This window comes from Denticeps clupeoides, unplaced genomic scaffold (assembly GCF_900700375.1).
Source record: "Denticeps clupeoides unplaced genomic scaffold, fDenClu1.1, whole genome shotgun sequence".
NCBI classification, from domain to species: Eukaryota; Metazoa; Chordata; class Actinopteri; order Clupeiformes; family Denticipitidae; genus Denticeps; species Denticeps clupeoides.
Window position 1 is genome coordinate 104,859 of NW_021630115.1, and position 26,698 is coordinate 131,556.

The 26,698-nt window shown below is 48.0% G+C and overlaps 2 long non-coding RNA genes across 2 annotated transcripts; both read right to left on the bottom strand.

The window, feature by feature from the left end:
• Positions 1–14,606: 14,606 nt before the first annotated feature.
• LOC114783772 (uncharacterized) lies at positions 14,607–15,241 on the bottom strand. The gene is made up of 3 exons (XR_003748553.1): positions 15,229–15,241; positions 15,042–15,104; positions 14,607–14,779 (listed from the first exon to the last, which is right to left on the bottom strand). It is a non-coding gene; the product is annotated as an uncharacterized LOC114783772 (long non-coding RNA).
• A 5,491-nt stretch (positions 15,242–20,732) lies between these two features.
• On the bottom strand, positions 20,733–26,156 carry LOC114783771 (uncharacterized). Its single transcript, XR_003748552.1, has 3 exons — positions 26,087–26,156; positions 24,186–24,281; positions 20,733–20,796 (listed from the first exon to the last, which is right to left on the bottom strand). It is a non-coding gene; the product is annotated as an uncharacterized LOC114783771 (long non-coding RNA).
• Between the last annotated feature and the right edge of the window lie 542 nt (positions 26,157–26,698).

Sequence of the window (26,698 nt, forward strand, 5' to 3'; positions counted from 1 at the left end):
TCAGGGGAACCTTCTGTTTACAAGGGGAAGGGGGTGTTGGGTGACGGCTCGACTGGTCGGAAAACACCCACGAGTCCGCAGGAGAGTTTTTACCGTCGGAACTTCATTCTTTTAAAAATAATCAAGCCAAGCATATTTACCCCACTAGATATTTATTATACTAGCGCTGTGTTAATAATGGTATTAAATAAGACGGACCAAAGAACGGGACATTAATGTGCAGAATCTACCTTTAATGTAATAAATCATTAGCCTCGTCACTGCTTTAAAGCATTAAATATGTAAGAATTTAAGGTTTATATTGAGGCTTGTTTTTCGTAAGTGACATTTTGGGCAATTTAGAACACACATATCAAATGAATAAAAACATTCTTAATAATTATTTAGCGTATTATGTTATTTCCGATACTGCCGATACATTAAATAATCATAAAAAACCAGGAAGTGCTCGTCTGTCGATTGTCCTCCTGAGAAGCGACATGAAGATTCCGTTTTGTACAATCACGCTGTGGGACGCTGTGTACGGGCGAGCTGGATCTACTGCAGTCAAAACCATCAGCGAGGGGAGAGAGAGAGAAAACCGCTTCCAATTTCCCAGCGACCTTAAACGAGATGGAACTTCCCTGCACACTTCCCCAAGGCTGTCAAATGAGCTGTCAGTCATGTGTCAGGCCCAACTTCATCCCGGCTTTATATCTTATCGCCCCAGCGTGGCTCTTCTCTTACTGGTGAACAGAGTGTGATTGATAACCTCCCAGGACGGCTTCGGTTGCAGACGGCCATTTGGCGACGACGGTGGCGGCGGGGTCCGCAGGCCGCGCTCGCAGGAGGACCCGCCCGCCGTCTCAGACCCCTTTTTTAATGGGAGAAGAAATAAAAATTAAAAAAAAAACACAGGATTCACTCTCATTCCAATTTGAATAAAATCTTTTGCCAAAATGTACACATAATTAACTTTTTTTTTTTTTAAATATAGGCTAACAATACAGTGTTAATGTGTACAGGAATACATTTTGTACATCGTACAAAAATGAAGGCACCATAACAGCTCTGCATTATGAACATTTAATAAACCTGCATGTGTACAATCAGAAAAGTGACACTTTTATATACCGTTTTGTATGTTGCTTACCTGAAATGTTGAAATAAGGATGAAGAGCGAGTCTAGATTTTACTTCTAGTGCAGCTTTATGGAAAAACATAAAGGTTAAATAAAACGAAAACTTCCAAAAATGCTCTTTATGGAATTCTTAATGAGCTTAATAAGTAAATAAGTTTTAAGTAAATAAGTAAAAATATATACAGCAATCGCTGTATTTATTATAATTCATATCACCTACAAATTTGGTCGATTATGGATCTGGGTGAGAAATGCATCATTTCGCCTCATCCTGGCTAGAGGAGCAGCGTACCAGACAGGAGGCGGGATTTCCCGCCGCGGAAGCACACAGGAAGTGTGTGTCGTTCGTCCTGACAGTGACGTGTGTATCAGCGTGGCGCTCCAGTGCCTCCGTGTTTGGATGTAATCGTGGTGATTTAATCAGAACAGGCAGAGGGGAGGACGGCTAATCCGGGCCCACCATCGCCAAGCCAAGATAGCCCAGCGCCGGGACGTGCGCACACCTGCTCCGTCTCAGCTGACAGGGATCAACGGCGATTTCTTCACAGACCAGCCTATATTCATCATGATCTACTTCTATTATCTCTGTCGGGGGTTGTGAAGATGTGTAATAACGTTGTAATAACACACACCAGCTCCATCCCTGTTAACCGGGATTTGGCACGGTACTCCAAACCTCTTTCGCCTTCCCCCACTCAACTCCCAACAGCGTTTTCTTCACAGACCAGCCTTTATTCATCATGATCTACTTCTATTATCTCTGTCGTGGGTTGTGAAGATGTGTAATAACGTTGTAATAACACACACCAGCTCCATCCCTGTTAACCGGGATTTGGCACGGTACTCAAAACCTTTTTCGTCTTCCCCGACTCAACTCCCAACAGCGTTTTCTTCACAGACCAGCCTTTATTCATCATGATCTACCTCTACTGCGCTTTTTACTTTACTGCTCTTTTTTTTTATGGCTCTTTTCTTAAAACATTGACTTTCACTCATTTGCACACCTTCACCCTACCATTTACACATATTTTATGTTAAAGACATAAAAGTGTAATATTTGGTTATGTTTACAATATTTGCATATTGGTTCATTGTACACTTGCATCATTTGCAATACTGTGGTCTGTGGCAGTCGCAAAAAGCATTTCACTGCATATCATACCGTGTATGACTATGTATGTGACAACTAAAATTTGAATTTGAATTTGAATTGAATTTATTATCTCTGTTGGGGTGTGTGAAGATGTGTAATAACGTAGTAATAACACATGTACCAGCTCCATCCCTGTTAACTGGGATTTAGCACGGTACTCAAAACCTCTTCCCTCATCCCCGACTCGACTCCAGATAGCGTTTTCTTCCCATACTACTTCTATTATCTGTGTGTGTAATAACATAGTAGTAACACACAGAGAGAGAAAGAGGGAGTCTTAACAGATGAAAGGTGCCGTGACATCATTTAACCCCGTTCTTCAAGGGCCCGGTTCTGCGCTCGTCTCTCGCCTCTGTGCGAGTCTGGAGGAAGAGTGATAAAAACGCCTCTAATCTTGTTACCTGGCACACAGAATTGTGTTGGGTGTTAATGACGGGCCGCCCCCCTCCCGCCTCGGCCTCAGACGCCTCCTTTCAATTTGCGTGCTGTCATCTCCCTGCGCCGCCGCTGAAATTGATGCGCCCTCGTCCCTTTAATTAAATCAAAACCAGCCAGGGGTCTGCATTCCTCGGGGGGCTGGGGCTAGGGGGTCCTCGCACCACCACCCGTCCCGTCCTGGACTTTACTCAGCTCAGATGCTCCGTGACAGGAAAATGATCGTAATGGAGAACATGTGAAGAAGCCGGAAGAGACGGGGGTGGCCGACGGTGACATTCTGAAGGAGGGCCACCACACAGCCTGCTTGGCTATTCATCCTGTGGAGCTGGCAAATGAAATTACTGCAGGAAGAGCGAAGGGCATTCTTTGGGAAATTAATCCCATTTGTGCCGAGACGCGGTTGGAGAACGTTGCAGCGGCCCGCCGGTAAAGATGGAGGCGCATTTACAATGAAGAGCAGCCAGGTTCGGGGGAACATCCCCCTTCTTGGAGGGGTGTAAATAATAAAACGATAAAACAGCGAGTAAAGCTCCACAAATCCCGTCGTTTGAAGAGTTTTGAGATGGAACAGAATTACAGAAGATTACAGATTTATTTCTTTCACTCACTCACAAACGTCCTCACGTCAAATATGCAGCAAAAGAGAGAGAGAGAGAGAGGCTGGGCACCCGGTCCCTCACTCGTCCCCAATTAAACATGTGCCCCACCCTGCACTCCGCTCCAGACTGCAGTAAAAGGTGGAGGGAATTACAGAGGAGATCAGCTGGAATACAACAAACCAGCAAAACCAGCAAGCAGAAAATGAAGAAGGAATTTCAGTTTCGAAAATTCATTTAAAAGGAATTAAATGGATTTAAAGAATGATATAAAATCTACGATAAACAATGAATTCTGTTCATATTATCTGTTTGGTGAAAGCGCTTTTTAATCATTTTTACATGATACGCCATTGTTATACCACGTGATTAGTGCACAACTTTCTTAATTTTCTGCTTAAAAAAATTATATATATGAATGTCATTGGAATGATGTGGAAACTGAAGGAACGTGATCGCGGTCGCAGTGAGCGGCGGGACACCAGCGTCCCCTGGCGGACGGGGCGGGCACTGCAACGCACTCCTCTTCACAAACACACCCCGGAGCAAAATACCTTTTTTTATTAAACCTAACAGTCATATTTAATTTCATTCTCAATTATTTGTGTTTTTATATTTATACATCTTTTGAGTGATTTTGTGATTTTGAGAAATAAGTAATTAATGACAGAGGAGTGATAAAGACCATAATAATAAAGAAATTTTCCATAAAACACACACACACACACACACACACACACACACACGTCGTCTTCAGTAGTCTGATTAAGAGGCAGGTCCAGCCCCTCTTCATCAGGACCCTGGAAAACACAGCAAGCAGCTGAGATCCGGCTACGATCAACCATGAAGCGAAACGATTTCATTTCAATTTTATAAGCACAAGACGCACAGACACACACAGATACCGATAAATACAAGCCGATACAAGCAGAAATCACACCACGTATATCTCTCTCTCACACACACACACACACACACACACAGTCCTCCTCCAGACCGAGCGCTCAGGCTCCGCCATTATCCCCTCCTCAACCCCAAACACGGCGTTTTAATTTCAGCGCTCTGATTAGCTGATGATTGCCTGACAGCCGCCGCCCAGGTCTCCTGTTCAGCCCCAATCCCAGCCTGCAACTCAATCACGGCCAATTAGCCCGTCCCCAAACACTCACTCTTATTAGCGCACTCATAATCGACTCATTGTGTCCTGATTTGGCAAATAAATCACTCCAGAGGCAGTTCATTTCTCTCTCTCTCTCTCTCTCTCTCTCTCTCCGGCCCGCTCGCTCCATCATGTCCGCCGGATCGGGCCCGGCTTTTCTCGTTTGGGACTCTGGACTGGAGTCTCCCGGCAAGCCCAGCACCTCGGGGCCCCTCCCCTTGCAGAGAAGAATGAAGAATAATTTAGCGGCGGAGGCGGAGGCGAGGCGGCGCACGGGCGTCCTTGTCCCACAAGGTTAAGAATCCATTCTGTCTGAGGCAAAGAAAGGAGTGAATTAAAATAAATGACGGCCAGATATTTATTGCGAGTTCGTAGACGAAGCTCCGCCGCTCGGCCCGGGTCGCCGAGAGCCCTTCACCACCGCGGCGGCGGCGCCGTGACCCGCTCGCTCTCTTCCTCCCTGTGCACCAGGCCTCAATGTCACATCGCCATTTTCCATGCGCGTGTATTTATTTGTCCGAGTGTGTGTGTGTGTGTGTGTGTGTACTTGCAGACGCTCGGAGGCAGACGGCGACGAGATGCGGAGACGGGGGCCACGGAATGATCTGGTTTGGTCGGGACTAAGAGTATTAGTCACATCTGATGGACAGCCGGAAGTCCACCTTAACCTGCCGGAGATGAATTTCCCGCCCGACCGTCCTTGGGGACATGTGAAGAGGAGCCGGAGAAACGAGGCGTCGTCTCCATGCAGCGCGCCGCGATAAACCCTTCGTTAGCAGCCCATTGATCAGACCGGGCTTTTTGCGGGGGGCTCGCCGGGGCCCCGCAGAAGACGGGCGCCGCTGATAGTGTCCATCCTCATTACAGCCGAGTCCAGGAGGGCTCCAAATGGCGGCCATCTTGAAGATGCTATCGCTGTAACTGTGATTAATTAAATGGTCTTTATTAGAACGCCTTTATCCTGTCATGAACGGTTTGCCACACCCCCAAGGAGACCACACCCCCATTAACAGGTCACCAGCATCACTGATTGGTTGATGAGTATGAAAACGATCTAAATCATTCCCTGGTAATTTCCTTTGTTCCATTCTGTCAGTTCTTATGTAAAGTAAAGTTTTTTGATTCCCTGATCGTCTCTGTTGAACAGCAGATTGGCTGATTTAAGTCCAGCCGTACAGGTATGAAGATCAGATATGGACTACAAAGCGCTGATGGACGTCACTCTGGACAAGAATTGTAAATTGTAAATGTGAGTTAAGTCCCAAAAAGCTTCGTCCTAGAAAATAATGCATTTATTATGCAACCTAAGCAAACTTCACATCTAAGAGAAGAGCATTGTGAAGAACTGAAGTAGCAAAAGGTGCAAGATGAATGGAATCCATCTGCAATTAAAACCTGGATCTGCGCACCGTGGAACGGAACAAGTTAAAGTGCGGCTGCAGTAAACGCCGCGCCGGCTGAGCTGCATTAGCAGTAAAAAAGGCTCAACAGCCCTGTTCACGCTGACAGAGGAATCTGATGCTCCACAGAAAGGACCCTGGTGAAGGGACCCTGGTGAAGGGACTCTGGTGAACGGACCCTGGTGAAGGGACTCTGGTGAAGGGACTCTGGTGAAGGGACTCTGGTGAAGGGACCCTGGTGAAGGGGACTCTGGTGAAGGGACCCTGGTGAAGGGAACCTGGTGAAGGGACCCTGGTGAAGGGACCCTGGTGAAGGGAACCTGGTGAAGGGACTCTGGTGAAGGGACCCTGGTGAAGGGACCCTGGTGAAGCGACTCTGGTGAAGGGACTCTGGTAAAGGGAACCTGGTGAAGGGACCCTGGTGAAGGGACTCTGGTGAAGGGACCCTGGTGAAGGGACTCTGGTGAAGGGACTCTGGTAAAGGGAACCTGGTGAAGGGACCCTGGTGAAGGGACTCTGGTGAAGGGACCCTGGTGAAGGGACTCTGGTGAAGGGACTCTGGTAAAGGGAACCTGGTGAAGGGACCCTGGTGAAGGGACTCTGGTGAAGGGACCCTGGTGAAGGGAACCTGGTGAAGGGACCCTGGTGAAGGGACTCTGGTGAAGGGAACCTGGTGAAGGGACTCTGGTGAAGGACCCTGGTGAAGGGGACCCTGGTGAAGGGACTCTGGTGAAGGGACTCTGGTGAAGGGACCCTGGTGAAGGGACCCTGGTGAAGCGACTCTGGTGAAGGGACCGCTGGTGAAGGGACCCCTAGTGAAGGACCCCCATGGCAGACGGCGCTCGTGCTCAGACACCAAGCAGCTTAGAGGGCGCCACTGTGGAGGTTTGGACCTGCCTTGGAGCGCTTGATGCTTTGTTCTCTCCTCCGCTGAGGCTGGTGCACATTCCAAATCAGTGGTCTCTGCAAACGCGTGAACTTCCAGAAGTGGAAAAAAATCTCGACGCATCCAGTCATCTGTCGTAAATAAAAAAGAAAAAGTGCTCCTCTTCGGTGCAGAGGGACTTCAGAGAAGTTGTCCCTTCAACAGTGGCCTCAGAAGATAAGGCAGGCACTTCCAGCCCTGATGCTTCCTAGAACAGAGATTGTCAACGTTCAAATCGTTAAAATACAGAGCACTAGAAACAAGAGTAACTTCATTAACATCTTGAACGACTCCATCCCATCAGCAGTCAGGAAGGTGAAGGTGCAGATGCAGCAGAACGAAACGGTGGAACCGATAACATCGCAACCGAGCTTCAGTGTCAAAACCAAGGTGGATCTGAGCATCGAGGAGATGTTCAGATGAGAAGATCGTAATGGCGGCTTTTGACTAGAATCCTTCAGAATCCCGGTTCTGTAATAGACCATTTCTCCACATGAGGACAACACTTGTCTGTTGGTGAGAAAAGTTTCTAGGAGAACTTTAACATCTACCAAAGGTGGCAGATTCAGGGACGGCTAAAGACGGTCACAGTCAGAAAGCGTGCCGCGCCCAGAAAGACCGCGCTGTGTGAGACTCTGCAGACACCGTGGCCAACGCAGAATTTTCTTCACCTTTGACCTCCTGCGCGTTGAGATGTGTCGATGGGCAACCAGCAGTAACAAGGCACTGAAGGCCCCGAAACCAAGATGGAGGAGAGGCTGATTACGGCAACTTACGGCAACCCTAAAATTGCTCCTGGGGGGACGGTCCCTGTAACTACTGATTGTAGGTCGCTCTGGATAAGAGCGTCTGATAAATGCTGTAAATGTAAACATGTAATTGTAGCTCCGCCCACCCATGTGTGCATTCAGTGTGAAAACAGAAATTTTTCAGCGTCACTTTACTCAAAATGTCCTCCCGTCTGGCGCGTCCAACTCATGTCCTGCAGCACGTGCTAAATCACTAAATCAATTGATGCTTCGACTACAGAGACCACGACTCCAAACGTGGCTTCATCAATTAAATTACAACACAATTCTGGATTCGGTCGGTGGGTTATTTGAATCAAAAATTAAAAATCGATATTTGTCAAATTCGTTCAGCCTCCGTGAGCAGCCCGACATAAAAAGCTCTTTCGAAGCGGCGTGATTACGAGGCCGACGCCTCAAAGGCTGCTGACATTATAAAACGCTTGTTTTCCGTTAAGAAAAAGTCACAGTGATAAATGTCCGGGACGACTGTCCTTATAAAATGACGTGGACTTTTTCACACCCCCTTTCTCCGGCGAGTGATGGAGGGGGTGCCACGGCCTCGGGGCCCACCTTGACCCGTCCCTCCGCGGGGCGGGCCCCTCGCGACCCTCGTCCACACCGCCGCTGAGTTATTATCATAATTCCCCCCCGAGGCGTGGCGGGGGCCTCGGGCCGGCGCGAGTGGCCCCGTGTTCTACAGGATGTTCGGTGTTTTATTGCCTTTAAGTCACCCGCAGGGCCGCCGGCGAGGGCCCGCGGTGATAAGAAAGGCACTCATGTGAAAAATGAAGGGCGCCTTGCGTCCGGCCGGCCGGAGGTGGGGAGAGCAAATAATAAAATACGTGACAAACGCGGGGGCCGGACGATATTCACGTCGGGCGCCCCGCCCGGGCTCATAAACAGTCACGTGGACGCCGCACCGCAGCAGCACCCCCACCGCCGGCGTCGGGGTCCCGCTTGTTCTCTAAAAAGCCCCGCGGCGCCCACCAGTGTTCGAAAAGGGGGGAGGAATCACGCGTTGGGCCCGCCGCCCCAATGATGGCCCGCGTCCTTCTACAAAAGCACAATTCCACCGATCAAAAGCAGCATTGATCTGACATTTTAATTCCTCTTAAACTTTAAAAAAGTCACCGTATTAAATAAAAAGGTCTTTTTGTGGAACTTTGATGAAACGGTGATTCATTTCAAAGTCATTTTCAAAGCACGAAAAGTCCTGTCAAACGTGCGTTTCTTTCCCAGCCTGACAAAGGCAACTTTTACACAAATTACCCCGAAATGTACTTCAGTCGCCACTGAAAAGAAGTCTGTAATAATAAGAGGGAGTAAAGCGGAAGTGCAGTGTGGTGCACTCATTCAATTCGCACGTAGATAATGTCACTGGGATAGCATTCTTTCACCTTAGAAATATTGCGAAAATAAGAAATATCATTTCAATGCATGATGCAGAAAAGTTGGTCCATGCATTTATTACATCAAGGTTAGATTACTGCAATGCATTATTGTCTGGATGCTCTAGTAGGTGCATGAGTAAACTCCAGCTAGTACAGAATACTGCAGCCAGAGTTCTAACCAGAACCAGGAAATTTGACCACAATCACCCCAGTCTTACAATCACTGCAACTGGTTACCCATCAAATTTAGGATTGACTACAAAATCCTACTTTTAACCTATAAAGCTCTAATGGTCTCGCCCCACAGTACCTGAGTGAACTTTTGGTTCTTTACGACCCGCCACGCCCCTTCGATCAATGGTGCGGGGTCACTACTGGTACCGAAAGTGCAGAAGGTCACAGCTGGGAGCAGATCCTCCAACCCTACAACTGTACAACTGTCCCCAACCCTGCACTGACCAAAGATTTTCGTAGAAGATGATGCATGCTGGTTGTCTGTATGTAAAGTGAAAGTGATTGTCATTGTGATGCACAGCACATGGTGACACGGTGAAACGTGTCCTCTGTACTTAACCATCACCCTTGGTTAGCAGTGTGCGGCCATGACGAGGCGCCCGGTGAGCAGTGTGTGGGGACGGGACCTTCATCAGGGGGGACCCTCAGTGGCACCTTGGCGGTTCGGGGATTCGGACCGGCAACCTTCTGATTACGGGGCCGCTTCCTTAACTGCCAGGCCACCGCTGTCCTGTAGTTCAGAGAGGAACTAATTACCCACCCAGCAACGTCCAGGAGATGACCTGTAGACCCACCACCCTGCCTCCCACCTCCTCTCTTTCCATTTTCCTCTGTTCTCTACACTCACAATACCCCTTGTAGATGAAACGTGACCACGCCCAGCACCGCCACCTGATTTAATCCAAGCGATGTGATGGGTGGCCCAGTGAACATGACGTTAGTGAACGTGTGTAACGTGACCCGTTCCTCGCTGATTGCTCCTGGTCGGCCTGAACTCTCCGAACCGAGGCCCGGGCTGCTCGGGCCAGGACCGGCCGGCTCTGAGCAGTTCCTTAATAACATCCTGCGGGCCGCACACTGGACCACATCTGTCCGCACCCCTCACTCTCGCTCGACCCCCGATACCAGACCCGGTGGCTATCGCCACATCTTCGCATTCTCCTAACACTCTAATTAGCCCCCGGCATATTACTTTAAGGCCGTACGGAAGGCCGATATTGAGAGCAGATAAGACGTATGAGTGTCTTTCAGCACCCAGATATATTAGACCGGCCCTGGAAGCCTATTATCAGTGTTCCGTCGGCCAGTCGAACGCCGGCCTGCGTTCGGGTCCGTTAAGAAGTTGGTTGTCCGGCCCTCCCGCTTCCCTCCGCACCAGCCAAAAGCCCTTTTATTAAAAGCGTATTACTTCCACCCGCTGAACACCAAATGAAAAGTCGTTTCCTCACGGCCGAAGGAGCGGAGTCGTGCGAGTGGGCTGTCGCAGAACCGTCCGGAACATTCCGGCTCCCACCGCCACATGATTTACGCAGGACCCTTTCGTATGGAACATGTGAAACATGGAATTGTAAAATGTTTATGTAAAATGTGGAAATTTTACAGCTCATTGATCATGATCAGGATGATCATGCTTGTGTTAGAAGATAAAAGTGGCTAGAAATAGAGGTAATAGCAGCAAAAAATAAATATGTATATGTACATGAAAGTGAAGTGATTGTCACTGTGTGATACACAGCAGCACAGCACACGGTGCACACAGTGCAATTTTTTTTTTTATATCTACAAATGTTCAATTGAAATCTTATATAACTCATTCCTTTGTACTTTCTATACGAAATTATCTGTAATAGTCGAATGCAATATAACAAATATCACGTGTCATTGGCTGCCACTTTTGCTGCTCTCATATCAATATTAGGATGAATTATTGACATGGACTTCTGTATCATGTCACATATCATCTTTCTTCTGTGTTATTCTCCATCCGTTCTGCTCCTGCTCCAACCTCAACCACCACAGAACAATATTCATTTTATTCACGTTTCGCTGTGTTCACGTGGTATATTTGACGTGAACGTACTCGTTTTCAGCGCCAGACAGCGCCATCTAGAGGTGCTTTCTTATATGAAGCTGAACATTATCAAGGGTTCATAATCAAGATCAGGTGTCGTTGCTGTTTTTTTTTGTTGTTTTTATCAGAACTGGAGGAGAGAAATAAAAGGTGAACTCTGATACGATCAGAGGAAGAGAGACCCGGAGCGAAATCGGGGGAGGGGCCAACATGGAGGCCGGAAAAGAGAGAAGCGGAGAGGTCACTTTGAGGAGCTGGACACGGTCCCTCTCCCCTCCTCTAATCCCCACTAAGACTCGCCGGAGCTGGGGCCAGCCGTCTGAGGAGGGTCAGTTACCCACGATCACAGGGCCCTAATCTGAGCGGGCTGCCTCCCCGCGCCACACACACACACACACACACACACAACACACACAGAGCGCGGCGGCCCGGTGCCAGCAGAGGAGTGGCGGGCACTGCCATCCCTGAGAGAGACAGCTAGAGGTTGTCTGTACATGGATGGGCACTTCACAGCTCGGCAGGGGAGGGAGGAAGGGGCATCGCGGCAGCTGCTCAAGGCATATGGGCAGAATTCATTAAGGTTCGCTAAATAAGCCAATATGGGCAGGTAAGCGAGCGAGAATTTTCAGGGGAAAGACAGACAGAGAGATCGAGAGAGAGAGAGAGAGAGAGAGAGAGAGAAGTGACGCCTCACAATGCATTCTTCAAAACTGCAACTCGAGTTTAATGAATTTGAGCATCAGAATATGTTCTAAATCAACATTAGGTTTCCGTGAAGGTATTTAATTTGACAAGTCAAGTCGTCAGGGAGCATTCTGGTTCCAGCGCAGGAGTCACCACATCTCAACACTTACACTTTATTACCACGGTGCTTACTTCTGGCTCACCTGGTCCTGTTTTACGTGATAGTTTTTCTTCATTCTATCACTTGATGGGTTCTAGTCATTTTTGTGTGTGTGGTTCTGGTCTAACGTGTTTCTATTTGATTCTGTGTACTTGATCATCCATTATTTCTTCCATATTGGATTAAATTAAACGAGGGACGTGTTTCGATAGACGTGGGGGCTTCATCTACTGGAGATTAATGTCACAATTCCCATAATTACACATTCATTTGACATCAGTCAGCCGCCTGTTCGGAGGCGTTCGTCGGTATTGATGGAAAAAGTGGCGCAGCCCCCGGGCGCCCCTGCCCCGCTCCCCTGGCCCGCCGAGATCCGAAGGAGCCAGGTTCTCGTGTCCAGCGACGATTTAATTATGTTAATCCTTCTAATGTCAATAGAAACTTGGCTCAATGCAATTTTGAGATAATTGTGCAGAAAGGAAGACCTCCGTTTCAGATAAAGTCAATGACGTGGTCAATAATGATAAGGTTGCGCTGGCCGTGACGAACAAAGTTCATTTTCACCTAATCAACTGGATTTTAGCTTACCTGATCATTAACCTTGGAATTCTCTCTTCCGCTCCTCAACTTTGCCGAAGTTTTCCCAGGTTAATTACTTATATCGAAGGAAACGTCTTGAGTGGTCGAGCCCGCTCTTCTTTTGAGGTGGGAAGAAGTTACTTCCTAGACAAGATACCAGAGATCCCTATTGCGGGGGGGTTTAATGGGGCAACGCTGAACAAAAAGTTGTTTTGTCACTGGGGGGGCGCGACATAATTTACAAAAATGACAGCATTCATGTCGTCTGAATCTACAGAATTAACAAGAAGTGGCTGCTAGTTGCTGGTTACCTGTATATCGGTGAGGAGGGAACTAACTACCCAGCCAGCACTTTTTGTTGGTGTATTTATTTCTGAAATAGAAAAGATGAACTTTAATGATTGTTTTATTAACAAGGTTTTAAAAGGGGAGGAGCCTGTAGACATGACTGACAGCAGCACGCCTCCTACTTCCTCATTCTAGAGGATTTAAATATGCGACACACCCAGGTGTAGCGCAGCACCCATCTCCACCCTTTTTCTTCTGTATTACTCGGTTCTTCACATTCCTAATACCCCTTGTACACAAACGTGACCACGCCCACCACCAACAGGCGGGTTATCAGGCGCTTTAATTACAGTAAACGTGACCACGCCCACTACCAACACCAACATGCAGGTTATCAGGCGCTTTAACTCCAGCAAATGTGACCCACACCCACTACCAACACCAACCATGCAGGTTATCAGGCCACTTTAAACTCCAGTTAACGTGACCGACGCCCACTACCAACACCAACATGCAGGTTATCAGGCGCTTTATTTCCTAGTGAACGTGACCACGCCCACTACCAACACCAACATGCAGGTTATCAGGCACTTTAACTCCAGTTAACGTGACCACGCCCACTACCAACACCAACATGCAGGTTATCAGGCGCTTTATTTCCTAGTGAACGTGACCACGCCCACTACCAACACCAACATGCAGGTTATCAGGCGCTTTAATTCCAGCGAACGTGACCACGCCACTACCAACACCAACATGCAGGTTATCAGGCGCTTTAACTCCAGCAAACGTGACCACAACCCACTACCAACACCAACATGCAGGTTATCAGGCGCTTTAATTCCAGTTAACGTGACCACGCCCACTACCAACACCAACATGCAGGTTATCAGGCACTTTAATTCCTAGTGAATGTGACCACGCCCACTACCAACACCAACATGCAGGTTATCAGGCGCTTTAAACTACAGCAAAACGTGACCACGCCCACTACCAACACCAACATGCAGGTTATCAGGCGCTTTTAATTCCAGTTAACGTGACCACGCCCACTACCAACATCAACATGCAGGTTATCAGGCACTTTAATTCCTAGTGAATGTGACCACGCCCACTACCAACACCAACATGCAGGTTATCAGGCACTTTAAACTCCAGTTAACGTGACCACGCCCACTACCAACACCAACATGCAGGTTATCAGGCGCTTTAATTCCAGCGAACGTGACCACGCCCCACTAACCCACACCAACATGCAGGTTATCAGGCGCTTTAATTCCAGTTAACGTGACCACGCCCACTACCAACATCAACATGCAGGTTATCAGGCACTTTAATTCCTAGTGAATGTGACCACGCCCACTACCAACACCAACATGCAGGTTATCAGGGCACTTTAACTCCAGTTAACGTGACCACGCCCACTACCAACGACAATATGCAGGTTATCAGGCGCTTTAATTCCAGCGAACGTGACCACGCCCACTACCAAACAACAAAACACCAACATGCAGGTATCAGGCGCTTTAATTCCAGTTAACGTGACACGGCCCACTACCAACAACCAACATGCAGGTTATCAGGCGCTTTAATTCCAGCGAACGTGAACCACGCCCACTACCAACACCAACATGCAGGTTATCAGGGCGCTTTAATTCCAGCCTTCTGATGGGTAATATATGACAGATGACAAGCTACATCTATATTTAATCTGCCTCTTGCCTCACAAAATGTGAAAAATATGCACTAAACAAAATAAACTGTCAGCATTAAAATCTTTATTTATAAAAACGTTAAATTACACATCACAGCATAACCAACCAATCATTCAATATGAACAGTAACACGAGGGACGTTCTGTGGAAGCAGATGTGAAGTCTGTAGAAAGTTCTCCGCTGTTAGGCCACAGGAAGAGAAGCCGGATCCTCTGTCTCTCCTTGATCCCATTCCGTCTGCAGTTCGGAGGACACCTCTGTAAATAGATGATCCCAGTCCCAGCCTACGTCCTCCTGGACGGGCCCAGCGAGAAGCAGCAGAGAGGACAGCAAAAATCAGATGGTCAGGAACACAAGAACGAACGATAGTGTGGATGATAAAGTTAAAGAGCCAGAAAGTACCGGGGGGGGGGGGGCTTAATCTGCGCGTCATAAATCTTAATTACCTCTGAGACACAGTAGTGACCCCCTGCCCCCCCCCCCCAGGCGCCCCAGAAACAGCTTGCCGGCCCGAGAGAGGTGGCGGAGGCGGCTATATTTAAAACCCATCTCTCACCTCGCGCACCTCCTGCTCCGGAGATAACACCTTAGTGAGGAGCTTCAGGTCAATCTCCCCGTCCTGTGGAGAAACCGCAGCGCCGTACATTATATCCGCAGCGGGTGATTTATTTCCGCTGGGGTCACTTTACAGAGTCAACGGTAAAGCAAGCTGGAGCCCGGGAACCTCCCAGTCGGGGTCTTACCAGGGTCTGGAACGCGGAAGTACTTAATCCAGATCGTTGTCCAGGTCCTCGGTAGTGTCATGACTCGGTTTACCTGGATGCTGGAAACCAGAGCGGAACCGTTACAAGGCGGGAAATTACGTAGCATGGAGTCACATTCCACGTCTACATTCACGCCAGAGCGCCTTATTTATCCAGAGCGCCTTACAGTCAGTAGTTACAGGGGACGAAGTCCCCCCCCTGGAGACACTCAGGGTTAAGTGTCCTGCTCAGGGACACGATGGTAGTAAGTGGGGTTCGAACCTGCGACTCTGTGCCTTTCTGGTTTTTAGGCGAGCGTCTTACCCACTGCCACCAAACTCATTTCACGGTCTCAAGAGGTTCTGTTAAAAGTGAAGTGAGTGTCACATGTGATACACAGCAGTGCAGCACACGGTGCACACAGTGAAATGTGTCCTCTGCATTTAACCCATCCACCCTTGGTGAGCAGTGGGCAGCCATGACAGGCGCCCGGGGAGCAGTGTGTGGGGACGGTGCTTTGCTCAGTGGCACCTTGGCGGATCGGGATTCGAACCGGCAACCTTCTGATTTGGGGCCGCTTCCTTAACCGCTAGGCCACCGCTGTCCCTTTTAGGTCCCTTTTAGGTCCCACATAGTATAGATTCTGCCAGAATCTGGATAATAAAGTGCTCGTGGGGAAGTGTGGCCTAGCGGTTGCGGTTCGAGTCCCAATCCGCCAAGGTACCACCGAGGTCCCCGTTATGAAGTTACCGTCCCCACACACTACTCCCCTGGCGCCTGTCATGGCTGCCCACTGCTCGCCCAAGGGTGACTGTTAAACACAGAGGACACGTTTCACCGTGTCACCATGTGCTGCGCTGCAGTGTTTCACGATGAGATCACGTCGCTTTCATGCCACAGAAAGCTGGAAACCCAGCTGCTGATGGGTAGTTTGAGAATTTAAAAAGGGGAAGGGTGGGCGCGGCCTGGCGGCGCATGTCAGTCCTACTTACCGCACATTACATGCTACATTGCCCCTGCAATGAGTTTCGTGGTGGATATCATCTTGGACTAATATGCTGTACCTCTGTCCCCGACCCCGCTACCGTGTTTCAGGGGGTCATGGGAAAGAGGGGGGTCAGGTGGACTCCCGTAAATCAGTGGATGTGCCCCCGGATCGGGGTCTCACGTGGGTTCCTCGCCCACGGCCACGAGGAACCGTGCGAAGGAATCTTACCAGCGTGGGGTTTCGGAGGATTTACCTTGGAGGAGCTGCCACCTGCATGGTGAGGTCCTCCTCCTCTCCTGCACCTCCTCCAGGTCTGGAATCACTGGAATGTCTGAAGCCAAAGAAAAGGCCCATCAAGCGTGGAAACTGAGGGATCTGACCACGCGTTCACTACGCTTCCCACGGCCTGACAGATGCGCTCTGTCTTCTTTTGTTGTTTGTTGTTTGCTTAATGCCATATGCAAATTTGCATCCGATTCCCACCGTCCTTCGCTCCCTCCCTCCCTCCCCCCCTCCCTCCCTTCTCCTCTCCTCTCCTCTCCTTCTCCCCCCCGTGTCTTCAACATCCTCCTCCGAGCTGCCCCCTGTCACAGTGGCCAGGCGGGTATGAATATTCAGCGGGCGAAGTGGCATCTCTGTCCTGCTGAGAGCGAGAGGCTCTGGCCAGGGGCTCCCCGGAAAGCCACCGACACCTCCCCTTCCCCTCCCGCCCCCCGGCGTTCGGGGCGCTGTCAGCCGCCGGCCACCCCTCAGGACCCCGTGCGGCCGGCGCGCCGACCCGCGTGTCCACCCTGCCACTCGCGGCGGCCGCGGGCCGGGCTCCAGGAGCGCGCGCCTGCCTGCGGGCCCATCTGTGTGGGGTCGGAAGTCACGGCGCGCCCTGGCAGGAGCCGCGGCGGCGCGAGCCGCCTGCCCGCCGCTCAAAACAGTGGGAACCGCCTTTAATTGGCAAATCGCAACAGGGCGGAGTGCGGCGCCGCTCCCAAAGAAGGACGACTTGAACTTTCGCAGAAACGTTCTTCTCTCCCGCTCTCACTTGAAAAAATATCCACATTTTCTGCACAAGTGCAATAATTGGGCAAAAGATCCTTTTATTCTAGTAATGAAACTTCCCATCTGTATTTATAGGCATTTTTTCTACAGCCGGTACTTGGTTGGGCCTGAAGATGAACATTAAAAGTTGTCCTTTTTGAATGTAACTACCTGATTACGAAGTCGGTCTCCGTGTGGGTCTGCCGGTGGTTTCGGCTGCTACAGCGTCCCACCGCGACGGTGCACTCTACTCGTCCGCCGTACAGAACCCCAAACGTTCATTTGCATAAAGGGTTCGTCGCAGGATGTCCTTCTTTTCATGAAGCGGTGATACGAAGTGCGAGTTTCTGTTCTCTGAGCCCCTCCGTCTACTTCTGCGTTCGTTTATATATCGCGTTGTAGCACAAACATGAAAAACACCTTTTAATCCTTCATATTTCAAAAAAAAATTTACTTCTTTCACTATATACACACACACACACACACACACACACACACAGTGTAAGGACAGTATGTAAACACACACATTTTTATACATATATATGTGTGTGTGTGTGTATATATATATATATATATATATATAAAGTCAAGAGCAGGTGTCGCCACTTCTCCCCCCACCCCTCATCAAATCATAAAAAAAAATGAAACAAGCCACTGATAACTCATTCTCCTCTCGAGTTTTTTTTTAATTAAAGCGAATTAAAAATGCCACACTAGTTTAGCCGCTGACAAGATTCATCTGTGTTTCCAACAGCCAAATAAATGCGGGCGCGCGGCGCGCTGCTTCATATTCATGAGGCCCCTGGCGTGACACTGTGTCCTCGCGCTTCCAAAGCGGCTCATTCAGCACATTCCCGTCCTCTCCGGACCCCTAATCAAATTTAACGGTCTTAGTGCAATGACATCAAAAAAAAAAAAAAAAAGGGGGCCTCGCGTGGCACCCCGCTTCGAACACCACCCCCCCACCACCACCACCACCACCAACGGTCCCATAACTCCCCGCCAATTAACGCCGCCACGCCACGCCGGAACCGGGCCGAGTGGAGGTGAAGCCAGGACTGAGTGAGGGGGCGGGGTCGGGCCCCCCGCTCCGTGTCATCGGCGATCTGAGGGCCAAATGGCCCCGACCGGCCGCATCCCAGCAGCGAAGGGCTGTCTCTGTCTGTCCGGGTCCGGTAAAAAAGGCCGGCTAATTAATAACTGCATAGCATTTCCAGCATTTATCAGACGCCCTTATCCAGAGCGACTTAGTCATTAGTTACAGGGACAGTCCCCCCCCTGGAGACACTCAGGGTTAAGTGTCTTGCTCAGGGACACGATGGTAGTAAGTGGGATTTGAACCTGGGTCTTCTGGTTCATAGGCGAGTGTGTTACCCACTAGGCTACTACCATCCATTTAATACAATAACAGAGCACCAGGGCTATAGTATGAACATTAGTAATTATGCACAAATATATACAACACATCCTGTATACATGCTGAATATATTTGTTCATAAATGCCCTTTTCTTGGGGAACTGAGTTGCTTGGGTCACCAGATAACAGGTCACAGAGGAGGTCACGCTGCTCCACTCACCTCCTTCATCATCGGACTCCTGTGGCGTCTGCGGCCTCAGACGCTGGCTGCACACAGAAAAATGAAATATGGGAATCGATCGAATTAAAGCCGAGGATGATACAAACGTGTAGAGTCCGGACTGTGTACGTCCAACCAAACGCACGTACGCCGTACATAAAGTGTAGGGACACGCGGGAACTCTGAGGAATTTTAAAGAGCTGCCGCCGTATTTTAATCAGAATAAGTGATTGTTCTTGGAAGGTGAGGATTAGTTGCAAACCAAGGACAATTTGAGGGCAACCTGGGTAATTTCCCCTCTCGGCGAGACGTGCGAACAAACAAACAGCTGAAATCGTCGTCTCGCTTTAATCAAGGCGCCGCGGCGGAGTCGGGGAGGAAACTTACTCCTCCTCTTCTTCTGCTGCGGCGGCGGCTTGTCGTCTCCCGGACCTGCGGGGCAGAAGACAACTTTCTCACCACGTAACAAACGAGTCCCGTCCATTATTTAACAGACCTGAGGAATGATCTTCAGCAGGCATCACTTGTTTGGACTTTATTCACATTCATTTTTACCGTCAGCGAAGCACTTAAGCCTGAAATGAAATGAAATAAATCCATCTGGACGACCCCGAGGTCTCTCCTTGTCGTGTAGCGCCCCCCTCAGGACAGATTTATGAGCTTCTTACGGAACGACGGAGAAGGAAGCCGCGCTGGAATTTTTTTAAATAGCGCTATTTCACCAGCGTACAGAGTCTGTGATACTGAACGCGTCCTTGGCGCGTCCTGCCCCGTCCCCCGTCCCCGTCCCTTCAAACACATTACAGGTCCCCTTGATTAAGACTCATGTAGGGTGAAGCAATAGACATGGTAAAACTGTCGAGAAAAAGTTGTTAGGGATAAAATATATTGTGACAACCTGGCTTCAGAGGTTCATCAATAAACTGACAGATCATTTAGTGTCAATTAGGAGTGATAGATCGGCAAATCCCGGGATTTCTGCACTGGGATTAGCGGGAGGAGGGCGAGCGGTGATTGAGCACGGGGGGTGACATTGAGCGGGCCGGAGGGGAGGGGAGGCGAGAGGAGAAAAGTCCTCTCCTGCTCCGGTGGGGGCCATTACTTACTTTGTTCCAGAGAGCAGGATCAATGCGTCCAGAAGCCCTTTAACACCTCGGCCCCGGCGCCCTCTCTCCCTCGCGTCTCCGCCCGTTTTTTCCCCTCCGGGAATCAAGACGGGTTGCGCGCGTGCAGGGAATCGACGCGCTGACCTTCCCGGAGAGGGATGTGTCGAGGTTACGGCCGGAGGCCCGGCGTGTGCAGGCCTCGCCGAGCGGCCTGGGCCACGTGGAACAACAGGGGCGCGCAGGTTCGCGTTGGCCCGTACGAGAGAGGAGTTCCAGACGCTGGACGTTTGGTAAAAGAATCGGCCGCGTATTTAATCACGCGGGTTAATGAGGCTCGGGGACACCGAGATTGGCATTCGCCTTGTTTTTCCCTTCATACGGCATGAGTGGCACTTCCAAAGAGGCAGAAACAGCGCCGCCTGCTGGCAAGTCCCTCTCTCGGTATCTACAGTCATTGCTTTAGATCCAACGGGCTGTTCGAAATCATGTAGCGCATAAATATGCAGGAGTGGAGTATATAAATGGACACAGTAATGTCAACACATTATTAAAAATGACACAGAGAGCAGAATTCTAATATTAAAATACAAATGAATTTGAATTTTTGCCCTTTACGGTTACAGTTTCGACGTCGCTGCAGCTGAACATTTGACCGTCCCGACCTTGGCTGTGGTAGGAAAAGTGAGCAAACCTGGCCGACAATCAATTCGATTCCTAACAGGAACCAGTCGATATCACACGCGCCCCGTTCTGTGTGTTTATGAGACGAGTTTAGGAAGAAAGAAAAACTCACTTCGCAGAAACCTGCGCCGCTGGTGTCTTCCGCCCAGCCTCCCTGGCGACGAGGTGGCTTAGGTGGAGGTCCCTGAGGAAGATGAGAGAGGAGATGATGGACACGTAGCACACACACATACACACACAGATGTCTCACCATGCTGATTTCGTGGTTTATGTATTAGTGATGTGAAGTGTATTAGTACTTTTATTGTTTTATGGTTTATTATGACTTGTATTTGTTCTTAGCTTCAATTTTATGTACATGGTACAAATGTTACAAATGGGGTTACAAATGGGGCAGCGGTGGCCTAGCGGTTAAGGAAGCGAACCCGTAATCAGAAGGTTGCCGGTTCGAATCCCGATCTGCCAAGGTGCCACTGAGGTCCCCCTGATGAAGGTCCCGTCCCCACACACTGCTCCCCGGACGCCTGTCATGGCTGCCCACTGCTCACCAAGGGTGAAGGTTAAATGCAGAGGACACATTTCACCGTGTGCTGTGCTGCTGTGTATCACAATGACAATCACTTCACTTCATCACTTTTATTTAAAAGAGGATGAATTAGAGATGGTGGAAATAAGTTCAGGCCTAATCCCTGGTTTGCAATGGAAAAGAGTGGACGTCTCCACCTCATTAAAACCTCTGGATAATGTGGAAAGGGTCTGGATGGAGGAGAAAGTTTCCAGCGTTAAAAAGTAATGTCTTTCCAGGGACTCCCTTTATTCCAGATTATTCCTCTGACCTCGGTTCAAGAGCGTGGGAACCGCTGGAGAAGCCCGGCTGCCTTCAAAAAATACCCCCTCTCTCTCCCGCTCAATCTTTGATTCTGAATATAGTTGTGAAAATAGTCAAACCGGCCCTGAGAGCGGCAGGAACGCGACCCGGCGATCGGAATTCCTCTGAGTGCACGCCGGGTGGCCGGGCGTCAAATGGATTTTTCTCATTACCAAATTGGGCCTGCAGAAGGACGCCGGGACCCTGCAGGAATTCCTTCTCTTTCACACAGAAAGAGGAAACGGTCTGTGGGCCTGGGATCCATCACTGCCCGGACGCCGGAGTAACGCCACACGGCTCGGGCCGAACGAGGAATTTCGTGCAACTCGAGAAAAAAACGGGACTGCCACAAGAACAAGGGAGACGTACCGATAGGCCACGGCTGCTCGGGGGGACAAGCAGCTAACAATTCAACATACATACTCCGCAAAGTCCAAAAAATTTTCAGTTTCATGACCTCGGCTTTCCACATTTGCCTGCATTCGAATCCAAGAAGGCCGAGGACAGAGAGTTCATACCTGGCGGGTTGGCCGACAGCTAAAAGCTATTCATGCCTCAGCCCAGACCCTTCTTGACCATATATGAGCTTCCCATCCTGGATGGAGGGAAATATTCAGGTCATCTTGTGACTTCAGAATGGGTTTAAAGGCCGGTGGTGGTTATATGAAACTCATGAAGTCATTGGGAAAAGTGGATACGGATCTAAATTCCTATCCGCGAGGACCTAGCCATTACCATACCGCAGGCTTCGGTTTGAAACAGCTTCTTTAAGATGTGACCGACTGAGTGTGTATTTTAGGGGGGCAGGAACGAAAGAGAAACATGACGGGTTTGACAGACTATCCGCACAACAAATAAACAGGCCAAGTCACACGACACCCTGGAAAAATGTATTTTATGTGGAAGGCGGTCAGAGAGGGGCGCGAGAATCCCGGTCGAACTCCAGGGAGGTTGGCCTAATTTGGGAAGGTTACAGGAAAAAAAAGGCATTACTAGAATTCCATGTTAGAGAAATTTGGCCCCCCCAGTCCTGGGGACAAGTCAGACCCCAGATGCCCCAGATGCCAATGCTTTGGTGTAAGGCATCTAAAAATGCCATCTGTTTCATGTAAAATGCAGCGCTGATGTTCCACAAACAAAGATCATGGATTCTACTGCGGTTTTACCTCGGTGCTCCTGCTCCAACTGGAACCTTGAGGGGGGGGTGGAGTCAATCAATATCTATCAATATCTGAGAAGAGCTGAGGGCCTAAAACCTCTCCAGGGAGTGCAAAGAGCATTCGTGACTCTAACAGGGGGCTCAGCAGAATGGACAGACCAGAATAAGAGCTTTTATTCAACACCTCGAGGCCACATGATTCTGACCAGGAGGGCGGGCCCTGTGGTGGGCGTGGTCTGTGGTGGAAGGGCCATGAACAATACTGATCGCCCAATGTACAGTGTGGTGACTGAGCTGTAAAGCACCTTCAATCACACACTCTGCAGAGAATCCTTCCTTCCCACTGCAATCAGATTCTATAAGGGGTTTTGGCCTGGCTGGTTAAGGAAATGGACCAGTTTGAGGTCCCCTTGATGAAGGTTCCGTCCCCACACACTGGTCCCCGGGCGCCCGTCACGGTGCCCACTGCTCACCAAGGGTGATGGTTAAATACAGAGGACATGTTTCACTGCGTCACCATGTCCTGTGCTGCAGTTTTCACAATGACTTTATTACATTTTTTCAGTTTTTCATTAAAATGATATTGAGCGCTCTAATTTTTAGCTTAATCGCCAGTGCGATTCTTGGTACTTTCTACTGCATTGCTCTTGTTTTAGGAATTTGGGCCTAAAATCTTGAAACACTCCATTTTAATGATAATACCTCACTCAAACAATACAAAACTATGAATGGTTGTCTAATTAGTATTTAATGTGAAAAAGACACTTAACCCCTGTAATGATCCATAAGGACTGAGTGCTGGACTCAGATATTTGACCCGACCATGAAAAACTATGAACATTCTATGCAACTCTTTACATTTATGGCGTTTATCAGACACCCTTATCCAGAGTCCGGGTCTGAGTCCGGGTCTGGTCAGATTATGAGATACTGCTAAAATATTATTTACTGACTGTTCTTCATGGTTATATTACAAAGAGCCAACTTCACCCTTTACAAAGAACACTCAAGCATGTGAAAATCAGGATGATGAAATACGACTTTTTGAAAGCCTATTCACTACCAAACAAACAAAAAAAAGACAGAAAAATACCATTCAAAGTGAAATAAACCAGAACTTATGAAATAATACAGCTTGTGAATATTTTGGGGAGATCAGAAAGAATTACATGACTGGCCTTTAAATTGCCAAAGCACCAAACAGCCGTGATGACAACTACTACAAAATACTGTTCAGCACAGCAACCCTCTACACAACACTACACACCAGAACAACTTTATACCATTTCAGTAATTTACAGGTAAGAGACTCTTCAGAAGTAGCTGCAGCAATTACAGTTTATGGTATAAAGTTACTCAGAAACGGATTTAATAAAATAAAATAAAAAAAAAAACATGCTTCGGTGACAATACCTCTTCCTCCTCCTACTGTGCAGAATTGTTAGATCATTTTGGGGCAAATTGTGGAGGTAAAGGGTTAACAGAGCATACAAAGATTCATTTTTAATACTAAACTGTAAAAATTTAAAGGCAGCGTTAACGTCACCTCTCCTGCTGAAGCAGAGGAAGAAGATTTCCGCTGGCGTGATTCATCAGAAGAGACATCTGCATCATGTCGAGCTCTTCGTCCGGACCTCACAACCTAAACACACACAACAGCCAGAAAATATCAATACAGCAATACATTGCAATATTTTACATTATAGTATTGTATGAATACAGGGACACCGGCTGGGAATTTAAATTATGCTTGGCATTTCACGCAGAATGAAATTAGCAAAACATGATAGATCGAATCAAACAAACATTTACATTTACATTTACGGCATTTACCAGACGCCCTTATCCAGAGCGACTTACAGTCAGTAGTGACAGGGACAGTCCTCCCCTGGAGACACTCAGGGTTAAGTGTCTTGCTCAGGGACACAATGGTAGTAAGTGGGGTTTGAACCTGGGACTTCTGGTTCACAGGCAAGTGTGTTACCCACTAGGCTACTACCACCCTGTAACCTCAAACCATCAACCTCGCCTCACGTTTAAAAAAAACGACAGAATTAAACTCCCATCCACCTCACCTCGCGTTTAAAAAATGACAGAATCAAACAAACTCCCATCCACCTCACCTCGCGTTTAAAAAAAAGACAGAATCAAACAAACTCCCATCATCCTCACCCCACATTTTAAAAATGACGGAATCAAACAAATTCCCATCTACCTCACCTCACGTTTAAAAAAACGACAGAATTAAACTCCCATCCACCTCACCTCGTGTTTAAAAAATGACAGAATCAAACAAATTCCCATCTACCTCACCTCACGTTTAAAAAAACGACAGAATTAAACAAACTTCCATCATCCTCACCCCACATTTTAAAAATGACGGAATCAAACAAATTCCCATCTACCTCACCTCATGTTTAAAAAAACGACAGAATTAAACAAACTTCCATCATCCTCACCCCACATTTTAAAAATGACGGAATCAAACAAATTCCCATCTACCACACCTCACGTTTAAAAAAACGACAGAATTAAACAAACTTCCATCATCCTCACCCCACATTTTAAAAATGACGGAATCAAACAAATTCCCATCTACCTCACCTCATGTTTAAAATAAACGACAGAATCAAACAAACCTCAAACCATCCACCTCACCTCACGTATAAAAAAACTACGGAATCTCTCTTGCTGGGAACGTTCTTTAGAATAAGCAGCTTTTTCGAACCCAGCAGCACGGCCAGGTACCGTGTGAGAAACAAAAGTTGCTTCAACACAAAATAATCGTTAATTCTGTATCGACGTTTAATTACAAATAACACATGCAAAAAATATTTGAATTGCTTAACATCATATTGACTCTTTATTTTTTTATTTAATATTTATTTGCATAGTGTTTACTGATGATAACGCACATCTGTACACACATGCACTTTATTTTTTATATGTGTACATTTCAGATCAGACCTCTACAATCAAAGTAAAGTAAAGTGATACACAGCAGCACAGCACACGGTGCACACAGTGAAATTTATCCTCTGCATTTAACCATCACCCTGAGTGAGCAGCCATGACAGGCGCCCGGGGAGCAGTGTGTGGGGACGGTGTTTTGCTCAGTGTTCATCTCTCTCTCTCTCTCTCACACACACACACACACACACACACACACACACACACTTCCGATTAACAATACGCAGGTAAACGCCTGCCGTGGCGATATATTTAACCCGCACTTTAGGCTGAATGAGGATGGATTAAAATGTGTTTTCATGAACTCGCAATCCTTCCCAGCATCTGGAGTAAAACGGGATACCAGAACACGACCGCACTGCATATTTTGTGCTTTTAAACGTGCACGTAGCGTTATTTTTAAACTAGTTATCTACGTGACGTTTTTTTTTGTCTTGAACAAGTGGCCTAATAACTCGTAGTTCGGAGAAAACTCACGCTTTTCGACACCCCGCCGTCCCCCAGAGCCAGACTGTCCTCCATGTTGCCCGTCAGCTCCACTTCCTGGAGACCGGGGAGCGTCACACGGCAACCGTGGCCATGGTAACCGCGGCCACGGTCACGTGACGCAGCAACGCCCTCCCGTCGTTTGTTTTACGTTTTCATGATGCTTTTTGTGTACGAGATGAACGGGTGCACATTATTTATTGGGGTTTATGTTTTTTTTTGGTATGACATGGGTACATCATAGTGAAATCTTATAATACAATAAAAAACAACGAAACCCTAAAGATAAAGATACATACAAAATCATCAGCAAATTGTGAATGAAAGAATGCGATGAGAAGAGACTAAATGTAAATAACAAAAACTAATATAATATTACTAAATGTTCCATAGTTTTGTGACTAAGAAGTTTTTTAAACCTGTTTATTAATCAAGTGCATGTCATAATCAGATATATAAACTTTTCCTTTAACTAGTCATCATAGCTAGTCAACTAGAATCTGTTTTGTTAATTGGTCTCAATACTGGACATCATGCTCATAATCTTCATAATGCTCATACTTTTTTTTTAACTTTTATGGGTTTATTGTACAATATTTCCAT